Source organism: Stenella coeruleoalba (genome assembly GCF_951394435.1).
Source record: "Stenella coeruleoalba genome assembly, chromosome: 19".
Classification (NCBI taxonomy): domain Eukaryota; kingdom Metazoa; phylum Chordata; class Mammalia; order Artiodactyla; family Delphinidae; genus Stenella; species Stenella coeruleoalba.
The window spans coordinates 36,049,437-36,067,066 of record NC_137165.1 but is presented as its reverse complement, the minus strand read 5'-3'; the positions used below and the strand labels follow the sequence as shown (position 1 = coordinate 36,067,066).

At 40.2% G+C, this 17,630-nt stretch overlaps 1 protein-coding gene across 1 annotated transcript in view; it reads left to right on the top strand.

The window, feature by feature from the left end:
* Positions 1-10,572: 10,572 nt before the first annotated feature.
* Positions 10,573-17,630, top strand: part of CCL1 (C-C motif chemokine ligand 1) — a 55,180-nt gene continuing 48,122 nt past the window's right edge. The window contains exon 1 of the mRNA XM_079904336.1: positions 10,573-10,784. The gene's annotated coding sequence lies outside the window, so the exon portion shown is untranslated. The remainder of the gene's footprint in view (positions 10,785-17,630) is intronic.

Below are 17,630 nucleotides of genomic sequence, written 5' to 3'. Positions count from 1 at the left end.
TAGAAAGGATGCAGAGCTTCCTGAGGAAACCACATTACGTGGCATTCTGGGAAATTCAAAAGTGCCAGTCCAGTTCTGGAAATCTGAACTCTTCCTCCTCAGAGCTGAAGTCTGAGAGACATTCTTCCTCCCTTTGGCCACATGGCTGACAAGAAAAGTAGCTGACCAGCAAAATGAGCACCAGTTGGGTGGCGGGAGGGGAACACACCTTACGAGTATTTGAAAATGTTGCATATATATGTCCATGCCACTCTCTCACTTTGTCACAGCAGCTCGGTGGTTTGTGACCACCTAGAGGGGTGGGATAGGGAGGGTGCGAGGGAGGGAGACGCAAGAGGGAAGAGATATGGGAACATATGTATAGGTATAACTGATTCACTTTGTTATAAAACAGAAACTAACACACCATTGTAAAGCAAATATATTCCAATAAAGATGCTAAAAAAATAAAAAACAATAAAATAAAATAAAATGTTGCCATTTCCTCCAAACTCTCAGTATTCACGTCTCATTATTAATTCACCACTCTATTATTAGGGGTTACCACTGAATCAGTGATGACTCCAGAACTTCTGTAGGAGGGGTTTGGGGCAGATGAGCAATTCATTCTGGAAAAGAGAGTCTAAAACCAAGTGAGTGGCCCTTTACATTAGCATGGGAAAACTTCTCCCACCCCACCTCTTCTCAACAGAGCCATTAATCTAGAAAAAACTACAGTGTCACTTTTCAGAGGTCTTCCCTGTGAACACACATGGAGAAGACACTTAGAAAGTTAAAGTCAGCATGTTAAGTAATTTTCTTGAAATATTGTAACTAGCACCCAGTTTACCTTCTTCACAGTCCTTTTCATAATCTATTTAATTTTAGTCCTTTTTAATTGTCTGGTACAACTTTAACACCTAAACTCCAAGACGCTTTCATGTGAAGGGCGTGGTGGGGTGGGAATTTAAACTTTGAGGCTACTCAGATTTCAAACTTTCTATATAGAATAAGTTCCCTATTGTATATAGTGTAGGAGTGCCTCCAATTTCAGAAACTGAAGGGGGTTGGGTAAAGGGTTAAGGGGATCTTTCTTTCTTCATCTGTATATTCACGACACCATTTTATTATTATTATTAATTTATTTATTTTTCCGGTACGCAGGCCTCTCACCGCTGTGGCCTCTCTCATTGCGGAGCACAGGCTCCGGACGCGCAGGCTCAGCGGCCAAGGCTCACGGGCCCAGCCGCTCTGCGGCATGTGGGATCTTCCCAGACCGGGGCACGAACCCGTGTCCCCTGCATCGGCAGGCGGACTCTCAACCACTGCGCCACCAGGGAAGCCCCTATTTTATTATTAACAAAAGCTTTTCCTCCTTGTCTTCATCCTCTTTCCCTCTGCTCCCACTTCCTCTTCTGCCCCCTCTTTCCTCCTCTTCCTTCCTTCCCTTCCTTTTCCCTCCTCCCTTCCTGCTCTTTTGTCTTGAATACTGAGGCAGTTATCCAGCAGTGAAGGATTTCATAATTACAGCAGCAGGGTCAAGGGTCATTTGTAGTGACACCAGCTGTCCGGTGACTACTCTGGCTGCATGTCAGTGGTGGTCTTCAGACGCATCCTGCCAAATGACCTTGGCTGAGTTTTACTTTTATGCTGTCCTCACTTGGTTCCTGCTCATTTTCCTAGTTCTGTTCTCTGCTTTCTGTTGATTCTATGAGGTATAATATATCCTTCCAATAAGATCTTTTTTGCATAAATTGTATATATTTGCATAGAATTTGCATATATTAAAAACCTGCCTGGTAGACTGAATAACAGCAGTTTCTGTTATTCAGGATACAGACTTATCCTATAAGAACTGATTTAAATTCCAGCTCTTGAGTACAGCCCCCCATGACTACTTCATTTCTGCATTGATCTTTTGTGCTTTTGGAGTGTGTGGGGTCCTTCCTATACTACTTAATATTTTATCATGTTATGCCTGGTAATTTTTTCTAACTGAATTAAGTTAGTTTATTTCAAGTTCCTAATTCCATCAAAAGTTTCTCAAGGGCAGATTCTCTCTCCATCCCTCCCACTCCGATTTTTCTCCTTTTCCTCTCTCCCTGATAGAACTGTGTATGAAACTGAGCATACCGAAGGTTTGAAGGTCAGAAAATACTTGTCTTTCTTTAATTGATGAAGGTCATAGTGCTTTGTTGACTAACAAAGATTAAACCATGCCTGTGCAACCAGTGTTGAAAATACCTCTGTCTGTGTTTGTAGCTCACATGAACAAGAACAGTATAAGAAACTGGTGGGCTTGAGCATGAATTCTAGAGCAGACAAACCTGGATATGACCTTGGAAAGCTTTAACTTTTTCTAACTGTATAGCCACAGACTGGCTTAAATTAGCTCACTCATGAATGGTTTAAACAACACTTTCCAGGGTAGAAAAGAGGATTAAGTAAAGTATTAATAATAAAGTACCTGGGCTTCCCTGGTGGCGCAGTGGTTGAGAGTCCGCCTGCCGATGCAGGGGACGCGGGTTCGTGCCCTTGTCCAGGAAGATCCCACATGCCGCGGAGCGGCTGGGCTCCTGAGCCATGGCCGCTGAGCCTGCGCGTCCGGAGCCTGTGCTCTGCAACGGGAGAGGCCACAACAGTGAGAGGCCCGCGTACCGCAAAAAAAAAAATAATAATAATAATAAAGTACCTAAAGCACATATCAAGAGCTCAATAAATTTTGAGTGTATTTATTCTCAATCTGTTGTGGCTTATCAGAAAACTAATGAGTGCATAGAATGAGTTAATGGAAGTAAAATATTAAAAGCGAGGGAGGGGAAAATTCCACTGTCCTTCAGCTCTTGTTATCTACTGAAAGTAAGCATTTCTGGGGTCCTTTAGGCAGAATGTTGACAAACCAGTACATTTTCAGGGATGAGGAACCAGGATCTTGGAGGGTTTCCCTGTGGAGAGTGAGTCTTCATTTACGTTGCCCTGGAAGTACGGTCTAGAAACAATGGGTTCTGATCACCGTGAAGAAGATTGCAGTCTGACCTTAGGAAGCACTTTACCATGTGACAGTTGGAACGCTGAATGGGCAACTGGAGATGCTCAGTTAGAAACTGCATTAACACTTGGCCAATGTGTGGTGGAGAGGACTGAGCACTGGAAGAGCAGGTTGTATTAAGTTATCCTTCAAGATTCCTTCCACAGATTCTCTAGTTATCCTTATAGCTGTTCATCATCTAGAATATATAATTGCCTAGAATCATAAAATCCTTATGGGCCAACCTACCTCTGGAAATTCTCCAGCACCAATATTTCAGATGTCTCTCCTTTACTTCTAGCAACATTTTCCAGACTTTTCTGGTTGCATCCGGACACTTATTTGAATTATTCTGCAATGCCTTGTCCTCCCCTCCCTCCCTCAGCCATGTCAATTTACACAGCGATGGGCTCAGAATCCAGACTGCAGCTCAGAGAGGTGGGCTGTACTTGCTTTGGCATCACTTGGCATCACCTCACCTTGGAGTCTGCTCTTGTGCCTGCTCAGGGCATTTTGTGAAAATTGCCAATAAAATGGCTTCTACGTCTGCTGGTGTCACTTACCCTTGAACATGATGGAATAAAAATGTTGGAAGTACTGGAGATGCTTGTTACTCTACATTTGGAGCTGTCTGTGGATGTGGCCCTTGACCTGAAGCTTCTCTGTAGAGATGCTTTCTGCTTCTGCTAAAAGTTCCGGCTTTCTAAAGCAGTCTGACATCATTGCTAACTCCCCCCTGCTTCTTCAGGGTCAGACTTCCTTTGTCCACTGACAATGGGGACAGGGAAAGGAACTCACAGTTATTGGACACTGTTTTGGTATTTTATATCGGTTATCAAATTCTGAGCTCACATCCACTCTATCTGGGAATCTCTGTGATTCCCATTTTACAGAAGAGAAAGCTGAGTGTCCAAGGAGTTGAGTAAGTTGCCAAAGACACAGACATAGTCAAGAGTGGAGATGAATGCATGAATTTTATGATTAAACTTACAAGAGTCAGTTTTGCTTGGCACTAAGAACCCTGATACAGGAATCAAGTTTTTTTTTTTTTTTTTTTTTTTTACAATGGCTATTAATTTATTTTAAATTGGCAATACTTAGTGCTGACAAGGATGTCAGCACTTCTCAATGCAGTGCTGGTCAGCATGCAAAATGGTACAGTCCTTTTGCGAAACAGTTTTGCAGTTTCTTTTTCTTTTTTTTTTTTTTTTTACATCTTTATTGGAGTATAATTGCTTTACAATGGTGTGTTAGTTTCTGCTTCATAACAAAGTGAATCAGTTATACATATACATATGTACCCATATCTCTTCCCTCTTTGTCTCCCTCCCTCCCACCCTCCCTATCCCACCCCTCCAGGCAGTCACAGAGCACCGAGCTGATCTCCCTGTGCTATGCGGCTGCTTCCCACTAGCTACCTACCTTACGTTTGGTAGTGTATATATGTCCATGCCACTCTCTCGCTTTGTTACAGCTTACCCTTCCCGCTCCCCATATCCTCAAGTCCATTCTCTAGTAGGTCTGTGTCTTTATTCCTGTCTTACCCCTAGGTTCTTCATGACATTTTTTTCCCTTAAATTCCATATATATGTGTTAGCATATGGTATTTGTCTCTCTCTTTCTGACTTACTTCACTCTGTATGACAGACTCTAGGTCTATCCACCTCATTACAAATAGCTCAATTTCGTTTCTTTTTATGGCTGAGTAATATTCCATTGTATATATGTGCCACATCTTCTTTATCCATTCATCCGATGATGGACACTTAGGTTGTTTCCATCTCCGGGCTACTGTAAATAGAGCTGCAATGAACATTTGGTACATGACTCTTTTTGAATTATGGTTTTCTCAGGGTATATGCCCAGTAGTGGGATTGCTGGGTCATATGGTAGTTCTATTTGTAGTTTTTTAAGGAACCTCCATACTGTTCTCCATAGTGGCTGTACCAATTCACATTCCCACCTGCAGTGCAAGAGTGTCCCCTTTTCTCAACACCCTCTCCAGCATTTATTGTTTCTAGATTTTTTGGTGATGGCCATTCTGACTTGTGTGAGATGATATCTCATTGTAGTTTTGATTTGCATTTCTCTAATGATTAGGGATGTTGAGCATTCTTTCATGTGTTTGTTGGCAGTCTGTATATTTTCTTTGGAGAAATGTCTATTTAGGTCTTCTGCCCATTTTTGGATTGGGTTGTTTGTTTTTTTGTTATTGAGCTGCATGAGCTGCTTATAAATTTTGGAGATTAATCCTTTGTCAGTTGCTTCACTTGCAAATATTTTCTCCCATTCTGAGGGTTGTCTTTTGGTCTTGTTTATAGTTTCTTTTGCTGTGCAAAAGCTTTGAAGTTTCATTAGGTCTCATTTGTTTATTTTTGTTTTTATTTCCATTTCTCTAGGAAGTGGGTCAAAAAGGATCTTGCTCTGATTTATGTCATAGAGTGTTCTGCCTATGTTTTCCTCTAAGTGTTTGATAGTTTCTGGCCTTACATTTAGGTCTTTAATCCATTTTGAGCTTATTTTTGTGTATGGTGTTAGGGAGTGATCTAATCTCATACTTTTACATGTACCTGTCCAGCTTTCCCAGCACCATTTATTGAAGAGGCTATCCTTTCTCCACTGTACATTCCTGCCTCCTTTACCAAAGATAAGGTGACCATATGTGTGTGGGTTTATCTCTGGGCTTTCTATCCTGTTCCATTGATCTATCTTTCTGTTTTTGTGCCAGTACCATACTGCCTTGATTACTGTAGCTTTGTAGTATAGTCTGAGGTTAGTGAGCCTGATTCCTCCAGCTCCATTTTTCGTTCTCAAGATTGCTTTGGCTATTCAGGGTCTTCTGTGTTTCCATACAAATTGTGAAATTTTTTGTTCTACTTCTGTGAAAAATGCCAGTGGTAGTTTGATAGGGATTGCATTGAATCTGTAGATTGCTTTGGGTAGTAGAATCATTTTCACAATGTTGATTCTTCCAATCCAAGAACATGGTATATCTCTCCATCTATTTGTATCATCTTTAATTTCTTTCATCAGTGTCTTATAATTTTCTGCATACAGGTCTTTTGTCTCCTTAGGTAGGTTTATTCCTAGATATTTTATTCTTTTTGTTGCAATGGTAAATGGGAGTGTTTTCTTGATTTCACTTTCAGATTTTTCATCATTAGTGTATAGGAATGCCAGAGATTTCTGTGCATTAATTTTGTATCCTGCAACTTTACTAAATTCATTGATTAGCTCTAGTAGTTTTCTGGTAGCATCTTTAGGATTCTCTATGTATAGTAACATGTCAACTGCAAACAGTGACAGCTTTACTTCTTCTTTTCCGATTTGGATTCCTTTCATTTCCTTTTCTTCTCTGATTGCTGTGGCTAAAACTTCCAAAATTATGTTGAATAAGAGTGTTGAGAGTGGGCAACCTTGTCTTGTTCCTGATCTTAGTGGAAATGCTTTCAGTTTTTCACCATTGAGGACGATGTTGGCTGTGGGTTTGTCATATATGGCCTTTATTATGTTGAGGAAAGTTCCCTCTATGCCTACTTTCTGCAGGGTTTTTATCATAAATGGGTGTTGAATTTTGACAAAAGCTTTCTCTGCATCTATTGAGATGATCATATGGTTTTCCTCCTTCAATTTGTTAATATGGTGTATCACGTTGATTGATTTGCATATATTGAAGAATCCTTGCATTCCTGGAATAAACCCCACTTGATCATGGGGTATGAACCTTTTAATGTGCTGTTGGATTCTGTTTGCTAGTATTTTGTTGAGGATTTTTGTATCTATGTTCATCAGTGATATTGGCCTGTAGTTTTCTTTCTTTGTTACATCCTTGTCTGGTTTTGGTATTAAGGTGATGGTGGCCTCGTAGAATGAGCTTGGGAGTGGTCCTCCCTCTGCTGTATTTTGGAACAGTTTGAGAAGGATAGGCGTTAGCTCTTCTCTACATGTTTGATAGAATTCACCTGTGAAGCCATCTGGTCCTGGGCTTTTGTTTGTTGGAAGATTTTTAATCACAGTTTCAATTTCAGTGCTTGTGATTGGTCTGTTCATATTTTCTATTTCTTCCTGATTCAGTCTTGACAGGTTGTACATTTCTAAGAATTTGTCCATTTCTTCCAGGTTGTCCATTTTATTGGCATAGAGTTGCTTGTAGTAATCTCTCATGATCTTTTGTATTTCTGCAGTGTCAGTTGTTACTTCTCCTTTTTCATTTCTAATTCTATTGATTTCAGTCTTCTCCCTTTTTTTCTTGATGAGTCTCGCTAATGGTTTATCAATTTTGTTTATCTTCTCAAAGAACCAGCTTTTAGTTTTATTCATCTTTGCTATTGTTTCCTTCATTTCTTTTTCATTTATTTCTGATCTGATTTTTATGATTTCTTTCCTTCTGCTAACTTTGGGGCTTTTTGTTCTTCTTTCTCTAATTGCTTTAGGTGCAAGGTTAGGTTGTTTATTTGAGATGTTTCCTGTTTCTTAAGGTAGGAATGTATTGCTATAAATTTCCCTCTTAGAACTGCTTTTGCTGCATCCCATAGGTTTTGGGTCATCGTGTCTCTATTGTCATTTGTTTCTAGGTATTTTTTGATTTCATCTTTGATCTCTTCAGTGATCACTTCGTTATTAAGTAGTGTATTGTTTAGCCTCCATGTGTTTGTATTTTTTACAGATCTTTTCCTGTAGTTGATATCTAGTCTCATAGCGTTGTGGTTGGAAAATATATTTGATACAATTTCAATTTTCTTAAATTTACCAAGGCTTGATTTATGACCCAAGATATGATCTATCCTGGAGAATGTTCCATGAGCACTTGAGAAAAATGTGTATTCTGTTGTTTTTGGATGGAATGTCCTATAAATATCAATTAAGTCCATGTTGCTTAATGTATCATTTAAAGCTTGTGCTTCCTTATTTATTTTCATTTTGGATGATCTGTCCATTGGTGAAAGTGGGGTGTTAAAGTCCCCTACTATGAATGTGTTACTGTCAATTTCCCCTTTTATGGCTGTTAGTATTTGCCTTATGTATTGAGGTGCTCCTATGTTGGGTGCATAGATATTTACAATTGTTATATCTTCTTCTTGGATTGATCCCTTGATCAATCCTTCCAAAATAGTTTCCTTCTTTGTCTCTTCTAATAGTCTTTATTTTAAAGTCTATTTTGTCTGATATGAGAATTGCTACTCCAGCTTTCTTTTGGTTTCCATTTGCATGAAATATCTTTTTCCATCCCCTTACTTTCAGTCTGTATGTGTCTCTAGGTCTGAAGTGGGTCTCTTGTAGACAGCATATATATGGGTCTTGTTTTTGTATCCATTCAGCCAATCTGTGTCTTTTGGTGGGAGCATTTAGTCCATTTACATTTAAGGTAATTAACGATATGTATGTTCCTATTCCCATTTTCTTAATTGTTTTGGGTTCGTTATTGTAGGTCTTTTCCTTCTCTTGTGTTTCTTGCCTAGAGAAGTTCCTTTAGCAGTTGTTGTAGAGCTGGTTTGGTGGTGCTGAACTCTCTCAGCTTTTGCTTGTCTGTAAAGGTTTTAATTTCTCCATCAAATCTGGATGAGATCCTTGCTGGGGAGAGTAATCTTGGTTGCAGGTTTTTCTCCCTCATCACTTTAAATATGTCCTGCCAGTCCCTTCTGGCTTGCAGAGTCTCTGCTGAAAGATCAGCTGTTAACCTTATGGGGATTCCCTTGTGTGTTATTTGTTGTTTTACCCTTGCTGCTTTAAATATATTTTCTTTGTATTTAATTTTTGACAGTTTGATTAATATGTGCCTTGGCGTATTTCTCCTTGGATTTATCCTGTATGGGACTCTCTGTGCTTTCTGGACTTGATTAACTATTTCCTTTCCCATATTAGGGAAGTTTTCAACTATAATCTCTTCAAATATTTTCTCAGTCCCTTTCTTTTTCTCTTCTTCTTCTGGAACCCCTATAATTCAAATGTTGATGCGTTTAATGTTGTCCCAGAGGTCTCTGCGACTGTCCTGAGTTCTTTTCATTCCTTTTTCGTTATTCTGCTATGCAGTAGTTATTTCCACTATTTTATCTTCCAGGTCACTTATCCGTCCTTCTGCCTCAGTTATTCTGCTATTGATCCCATCTAGAGTATTTTTCATTTCATTTATTGTGTTGTTCATCAATGCTTGTTTCATCTTTAGTTCTTCTAGGTCCTTGTTAAATGTTTCTTGCATTTTGTCTATTCTATTTTCAAGATTTTGGATCATCTTTACTATCATTATTCTGAATTCTTTTTCAGGTAGACTGCCTATTTCCTCTTCATTTGTTAGGTCTGGTGGGTTTTTATCTTGCTCCTTCAACTGCTGTGTTTTTCTGTCTTTTCATTTTGCTTATCTTTCTGTGTTTGGGGTCTCCTTTTTGCAGGCTGCAGGTTCGTAGTTCCCGTTGTTTTTGGTGTCTGTCCCCAGTGGCTAAGGTTGGTTCAGTGGGTTTTGTAGGCTTCCTGGTGGAGGGGGTGCCTGTGTTCTGGTGGATGAGGCTGGATCTTGTCTTTCTGGTGGGCAGGTCCATTTCTGTTGGTGTGTTTGGGGGTGTCTGTGGACTTATTATGATTTTAGGCAGCTCTCTGCTAATAGGTGGTTGTGTTCCTGTCTTGCTAGTTGTTTGGCATAGGGTGTCCAGCACTGTAGCTTGCTGGTCGTTGAGTGAAGCTGGCTGCTGGTGTTGAGATGGAGATCTCTGGGAGATTTTCACTGTTTGATATTATGTGGAGCTGGGAGGTCTCTCGTGGACCAGTGTCCTGAAGTTGGCTCTCCCACCTCAGAGGCACAGCACTGACTCCTGGCTGCAGTACCAAGAGCCTTTCATCCACACGGCTCAGAATAAAAGGGAGAAAAAGTAGAAAGAAAGAAGTAGTAGAAGTTGAAAGAAAGAAAGAAGGGAGAGAGGGAGGAAGGAAGGAAGGAGGGAGGGAAGGAAGGAAAAAAGAAAGAAAGAAGATAAAGTAAAATAAAATAAGATAAAATAAAGTTATTAAAATAAAAAATAATTATTAAGAAAAAAAAATTTTTTTTAAATGGACGGATAGAACCCTAGGACAAATGGTGGAAGCAAAGCTATACAGACAAAATCTCACACAGAAGCATACACATACACACTCACAAAAAGAGGAAAAGGGGAAAAATCATAAATCTTGCTCTCAGTCCACCTCCTTAATTTGGGATGATTCGTTGTCTATTCATGTATTCCACAGATGCAGGGTACATCAAGTTGATTGTGGAGATTTAATCCGCTGCTTCTGAGGCTGCTAGGAGAGTTTTCCCTTTCTCTCCTTCATTCTCACAGCTCCCAGGGCTCAGCTTTGGATTTGGCCCCGCCTCTGTGTGTAGGTCGCCGGAGGGCGTCTGTTCTCCGCTCAGACAGGACGGGGTTAAAGGAGCCGCTGATTCGGGGGCTCTGGCTCACTCAGGCCGGGTGTGGGGGGAGGGGGGAGGGGCGCGGAGTGTGGGGCGGGCCTGCGGCGGCAGAGGCCGGCGTGACGTTGCACCGGCCTGAGGCGCGCCGTGCGTTCTCCTGGGGGAGTTGTCCCTGGATCCTGGGACCCTGGCAGTGGCGGGCTGCATAGGCTCCCCGGAAGTGGGGTGTGGCTAGTGACCTGTGCTCGCACAGAGGCTTCTTGGTGGCGACCGCAACAGCCTCAGCGTCTTATGCCCGTCTCTGGGGTCCGCGCTTTTAGCCGCGGCTCGCGCCAGTCTCTGGAGCTTATTTAGGCGGTGCTCTGAATCCCTGCTCCTCGCGCACCAGGAAACAAAAAGGTAAGAAAAAGTCTCTTACCTCTTCGGCAGGTCCAGACTTTTCCCCGGACTCCCTCCCGGCCAGCCGTGAGGCACTAACCCCCTCCAGGCTGTGTTCACGCCGCCAACCCCAGTCCTCTCCCGGCGCTCTGACTGAAGCCCGAGCCTCAGCTCCCAGCCCCGCCCACCCCGGCGGGTGAGCAGACAAGCCTCTCGGGCTGGTGAGTGCCGCTCGGCACCTATCCTCTGTGCGGGAATCTCTCCGCTTTGCCCTCCGCACCCCTGTTGCTGTGCTCTCCTCCGTGGCCCCGAGGCTCCCCCCCTCCGCCACCCGCAGTCTCCGCCCGCGAAGGGGCTTCCTAGTGTGTGGAAACTTTTCCTCCTTCACAGCTCCCTCCCACTGGTGCAGGTCCCGTCCCTAACCTTTTGTCTCTGTTTATTCTTTTTTCTTTTGCCCTACCCATGTACGTGGGGAGTTTCTTGCCTTTTGGGAGGTCTGAGGTCTTCTGCCAGCGTTCAGTGGGTGTTCTGTAGGAGTTGTTCCACGTGTATACGTATTTCTGGTGTGTCTGTGGGGAGGAAGGTGATCTCCGCGTCTTACTCTTCCGCCATCTTCCCGGAAGCCTCCTGCAGTTTCTTCCAAGTCCTCTTTAAACCAAAGTTTACATCCAATCATCAGCTCAAATTCATCACCTCTCTTTGAGATGAACTGTAGTAGATGAGTTGGCCTGCTTAAAAAGATCTGAAGAGAGATACTCTTGTTCCCTAGGGCCCCTGTGAGTTGTCATTTGTAGGGGAGGTAAAAGTGTGTGTGTGTGTGTGTATGATGTCAAATCCAGGTTTCATTCTTCATTAGCTGTTTGAGGCTCGGGGAAGTTAAGCAGCATGATCCAGGTGAGTTTTCTCATGTGAACGATGGAGATAATATGCGTCTCATCCAGATTATGAAATGAGCAATTTGTTTCAAGCACTTCTCACATAATAGATGTTTAAAAAGACGCATTAACATTCCTTTTTGTAACAGCCTTTAAGAACCTATGTTTTCCGGGAGTTCCCTGGCGGCCCAGTGGTTAGGACTTGGCGCTGTCACTGCCGGGACCCAGGTGGGGGAGCTAAGGTCCTGCAAGCCGCTTGGCACAGCCAAAAAAAGAAAAAGCCAACCAACCAACCAAACAAAAAACCTATGTTTTTTCTGATGTAACATTACAAAGTCAACCAAACTAGGGAATCAAAGCCAACTGAAGTAGATACCTTTAGTTTCGTGGATCGAAAGTAGGTGGAAATCTTCAGCCAGTGGAAATCTGGCCACCCATTTGCAGAGTAGGGGCAGGACTGACAGAATGTTAAATCCCTCAGGCGTGTTGGAGAGAGAGTCAAGCACTGGCAACAGTTATGTCCCAAATCAGTGATTTTCAAAGTGCTCTGGAGAGCTCAGGGGGTGTCAGTGAGAGGAGGCGACGGAGGTGCAAGCCTGACTCTTGCTCCATGTGAACCCTTCATTATCTTTTAAACTTTTGCTTGAATCATGGCCTCCAAACAACATGGTGGGAATGACGATCAATGGACTCACTGATCACAGTTGATTTCTCTTCCTCCTCATTTGTAGAAAACCAGGGCTTCTACTTTCCTAGGTACTCATGTCTGTTGTGTGTCCCTTGAAAGGGACTGCGACTAGCCATTGGTGCCCCTCATGATGAGGCTCAGGCCTGTGTGGATTTACCATAGAGAGACTGGCAGCCTGTCCTTAGCTCTGGCCTTGTGTTCATTCACAAGGGCATCTGCTCCATTTCCCTGCTTTGATGTTGACTCCCCCTCTCCACGGAGTTGGATGCTGGTGTCGCACAGGAGCTCAGCTTGTGATTTTAAATTCAGATGGTCAGATAGCTAAGAAAGTGCTGATAGCTTATGCTGTGGTGAAATATGCTTTGTTTTGTTTTGTTTTCTGTACATAACTGCTTTTGTATTTTGTTCCCCTTATCCCCAGCTGACAATATTTTAATTAAAAGTTGAGGTGAGAGAACATGGGGAAGTTTGTGGAGAAACGTGCTTGCCTTTTGTTTAATCCTACCACTCCAAAAAATGCTTTAAGCCCTGTGGTAAGCAAATAGAGAATTGAAAAGTGAGAAAAAGCCAGACAATGTGTTTTTCAAAACTATCTTATTTTGTTTTTTCTTGTCTTTTAAGAAAAGACTCAGAATTCAAATGCCTTTGCTCTCCCAACTCTATATTATTGCTTCAAGAAATGATCAAGATCACTGAATCCTTTCATTCCTAAAGCATATAAAAATAGACAAATCACATATCTATCTCTCTCTATATATGTCTATTTATGATTTTTAAATGGCAAATTCAGCACAGGACCTAGTCTAAATCAAATATGAATTCCAAACGTGAATGTCATTGATAAAATTAAAATCAAGAATTGTTTCTAAAAGGGATGCTCCTATATATTACCACTCATAAGGTTACAGTGGGAAGAGTGCATTATTTTACTTCCATCAGATGGTTTTCTCTGTTCACTTCTGCAGAAAAATAGAAGTTGCAGGTAACAAGGAAATAAATTTATTTATGTTCTCGCTGTTATAGCCTTACTCAATTTTAGCTGCCCCCTCCCAGTTACATGTAGCCTCTCTCGAGTGTGGCCTTCTTCCTGACATTCTTCCTGAGCTTCGCTTCCAAGGGAAGAAGCAAACATACTTGTAAGCTTCTCCTAGAAGCATAGTTGGTTGACTTTTGCCACCTTTTCTTTTTCATGATATAGTATCAGTAAAGCCGCCTTTAGCCTGGTTTATTTTCCCAGAGTTGGGCCAGTCCACAAATGATCTTTGTAAACAAGCTGATAAGAGGTGCCAGGAAAAACAAAAAAAAGCTTTTTTAAGGATTTCTCCTTTCTTTAGATACAGATATTGCTGAAGGCTTCACTGGGTTTTGCTGTGTTCTATTTTGGAGACCCTGTAATTTACACAGGAATAGTTCTTTTAGCATCAGCCCTGCCAAAGACTGAATGTTTGTGTCTCCCCCAAATTCACATATTGAAACCTAATTCCCAGTGTAATGGAATTTGGAGGTGGGGCCTTTGGGAGGTGATTAGATCATGAAAGCAGAACCCTCATAAATGGGATTAGTGTCCTTATACATCTCAGAGAACTCCCTTGCCCCTTCTACCATGTGAGGACACAGTGAGATGACAGCTGTCTATGAACCAGGAAGCAGGTCCTCACCACACACCAAATCCGATGGTGCCTTGATCTTGGATTTCCCAGCCTCTAGAATCCGGGGTGGGGAGTGGGGAGGTGGGGGAAATAGGTGAAGGTGGTCAAAGGGTGCAAACTTCCAGCTATAAGAGGGTTAAGTTCTAGAGATCTAATGTACAGTATGGTGACTGTAGTTAACAATATTGTTTTATATACTTGAAAATTGCTAAGAGAGTAGATCTTAAATGTTCTCACCAAAAAAAAAAAGAAAAAAAGTAACTATGTAAGGTGATGGATGTGTTAACTAACTGTATTGTGTTAATCATTTCACGATATATACATATATCAAATCATCACAATGTACACCCTAAACTTACATAATGTTATATGTCAGTTATATCTCAATAAAGCTGAAGAAGTTTTTTTAAAAAGGGACCAAAAATATACATTTGTAAAAAATTTTACAGTTATGATTTCTGGACTTAGATGTAGGGGGCTACATGTGACTTTTATAATAGTGCTTCTCATATTATATTGACATACTTGGTGTAATAATAAATATTTGTTTTATTCATTTATCCATCCATCAACGCATTTGTCACAGGTCTGCATCAAAACAGAGCCCAAGGCAAGGATTAATTCTGATGCAATCAGCACGCATTCACTTGGCAGTTAAAAAGATAGGGAAAAAGAAAATGAGTCGGGGAGAGATGAGAGGCATTCAAAGAAAAGTGGCTACTGCTTTATAATAAGTCACAACGGACATAGCTGATTGCTCAGTAGATCCAATACTTAAGATCACAGGATGCTTTGGGACAGAGAAGCTGTTCCTTGGAATGGTACCTTGGAGGGATAAAGGATAAGAGAATTTGTCTTCTGGTTCCTTCTCCTCTTCCATCTTCTGTCTCTCATTGGTTAATGGTTGTCTTATTGGGAGTTAATGCCTCCAAACTTCTGGGTTGCTTTTTAAATCTCTGTTGGCAAGCATTATAGAAGCCATTTGGTGTGGCACTTTGGGTCCAAACTGATATGATAGGCAGAAATTACTTTTACGATTAGCAATTTTGCATCCCATTTGCAATATTTTTACTTACTCCAAGGTCATGAAGATATTTTCTTATTTTCTTTTCCAGGAGCATACTGTTTTATTATTCACTTTTAGATCTACAATTCATATAAAATTGATTTTTATGTATGGTGTGAGGTAGGAGGCCAATTTTTCAATTTGCATTTTCAGTTGGCCCAGCATCAATTATTATAAAGGCTATCTTTTTCTCATTTTATTGCAATTTCACTTCTGGACTTAAAAAAATTTTTTTTTTCATTGGTCTTTTAGTCTTTGCTTGTACCAATATCCAACAGTCTAAATTGTTATAGTTTCATAATTAAGTTTTGATGTCTAGTAGTGTAAGTGAACAGCTTTGATCTTCAAAACAAACTTTAGACTGTTCTTTGCATTCCTATAAAATGTTAGTATTGACATCAATTTGCACGCACAAACATCCTTGAAATTTTTATTGGAATTGCATAAGATCTACAGATCAATTTAGGGAAAATTGATAACTTTAAATCATTGAGTTTTGCGTATTTAAACATGACTTTTCTTTCCATCTTTTTATCCATTTTTTCTTTTGTTCCATCTTTTCTTAAAAATTTTTTTTCTCAATAATAGTTTTTAATTTTCAGTACAAAAGTCTTGCACATGGTTCTTAGATATATTTCTGGGTAATAGATATTTTTGGATGATATTTTGATAAATTTTTTTGAAAATGATTCTGTTTTTGTTTCTGGTGTTTATTAATACAATTGGTTTTTGTATATCAACCTTGTCATTAGGAAATCTTGCTAAATTCACTTATTATATCTAATATATTGTCCACAGAGTGCTGAATTTTCTATGTACACAACCATGTATTAGTTTGTAAATAATCACTCTTAGTTTTTCTTTTCAAAATTTATATATATATATATATATTTAATCCTAAAGCCTTGACTAGGCACTTTTTCATTATTAAATGTTGAATCAAATTGGTAAGCAATGACATTGCTTTATCATTCCTGATCTTGGGAGATCTTTTAATATTTCACCTTGAAGTTTTTGACATGAAAATGTATGAAGTATGATTTTTTAAAAGATGTGATTTATCAGATTATGTTCCCTGCTATTTCTAATTTGCTGAGAGTTTCGTTGTGAAATCATGAAAGAGTTTGAAGTTTATTAAATGCCTTCCTTGCATCTGTATGATGGTAGATTTTCCCCGTCATTTTATTTTCTTAATTGGTGCATTACATTGAATTTTCAATGCTAAACCAATCTTGTTTAGAAGAAGCACAAATTGGTTGTAATATATTTCCCTATATATTGGTGAGTTTTATTCCGGTCAGGAATGTGTGTCTGTATTCATTAAAAAAATAGGTCTGTCTCATCAGATTTTGATGTCAGCTTATTCTGACATTATAAAATGAGTTGGGGTTTTTCTCCATTTTTTCTTCTGTTCTGTGAAAGAGGTTATATACTGTTGGGGTTATATACCCTTTCTTAAATATTTAGAAGAATATACTAGGCAAGTAATCTGATTCGAAATTTTATTTGTGGGAAAATTTAATAACGGATTTAATTTCTTTAAATTTGAGTATAAAACTATTCAGAATCCTTATTTTTCCCTGTATTTCTTTTAGTTTAAGTTGTATTTATCTAGAAAATGTTCATTTAATCTAATTTTTAAATTTATTAGCACAAAGATGTTGATAATCACATCTTATTATCTTGTTAACATCTGTAGAATCTGTAGAGATGTCCCGTTGTTCTTAACTGAAATTGATGGTTTGTGCATTCTTTTTCTGTTTTTATGAATCATTTTTGTTAGGAAGCTGTTAATTTTATTATATTTTCAAAGAAACAGTTTTTGTATTTGTGGACTTATTATTTGATGTTTGTCTTCTATATTATTTTCTGCTCTTGTTTTTGTTACATCTTTCCCCCTGTTTTCCTGTGGTTTTATTTTCTATTCTTTATTTTTAAAGACTTTCTCTTTGAAATGGATTCTGAGTCATTTCTCTTTTCTAACACATGTATTTAAGAGTAGCTTTAGGCTTCCCTGGTGGTACAGTGGTTGAGAGTCCGCCTGCCGATGCAGGGGACACGGGTTCGTGCCCCGGTCCGGGGGGATCCCAAATGCCGCAGAGTGGCTGGGCCCGTGAGCCATGGCCAAAGTATTGACACAGGAAGAAACAGGAAAATGTGATACATAGGAGACGATCAATGGAGACTGGCCCTAAAGCGACTCAGAGTTTGCAATTAGCAGACAGTGATTTTAAAGTAGCTCTTATAATTGTGCTGAAGGATGTAAATAAAGTATGCTCACAATGAATGTAAAGATAGAACTAATTTCAAGCAAAAAAACCCAAAACAAAACACTACGAAAGAGAGCCAAACACAAATTTTATTTTTTATTTTTTTATCATTATTAATTTTTTTTGCGGTACGCAGGCCTCTCACTGCTGTGCCCTCTCCCGTTGCGGAGCACAGGCTCCGGACGCGCAGGCTCAGCGGCCATGGCTCACGGGCCCAGCTGCTCCGCGGCATGTGGGATCTTCCCGGACCGGGGCACGAACCCGTGTCCCCTGCATCGGCAGGCGGACTCTTATTTTTTATTTTTTTATTAATTTGTAT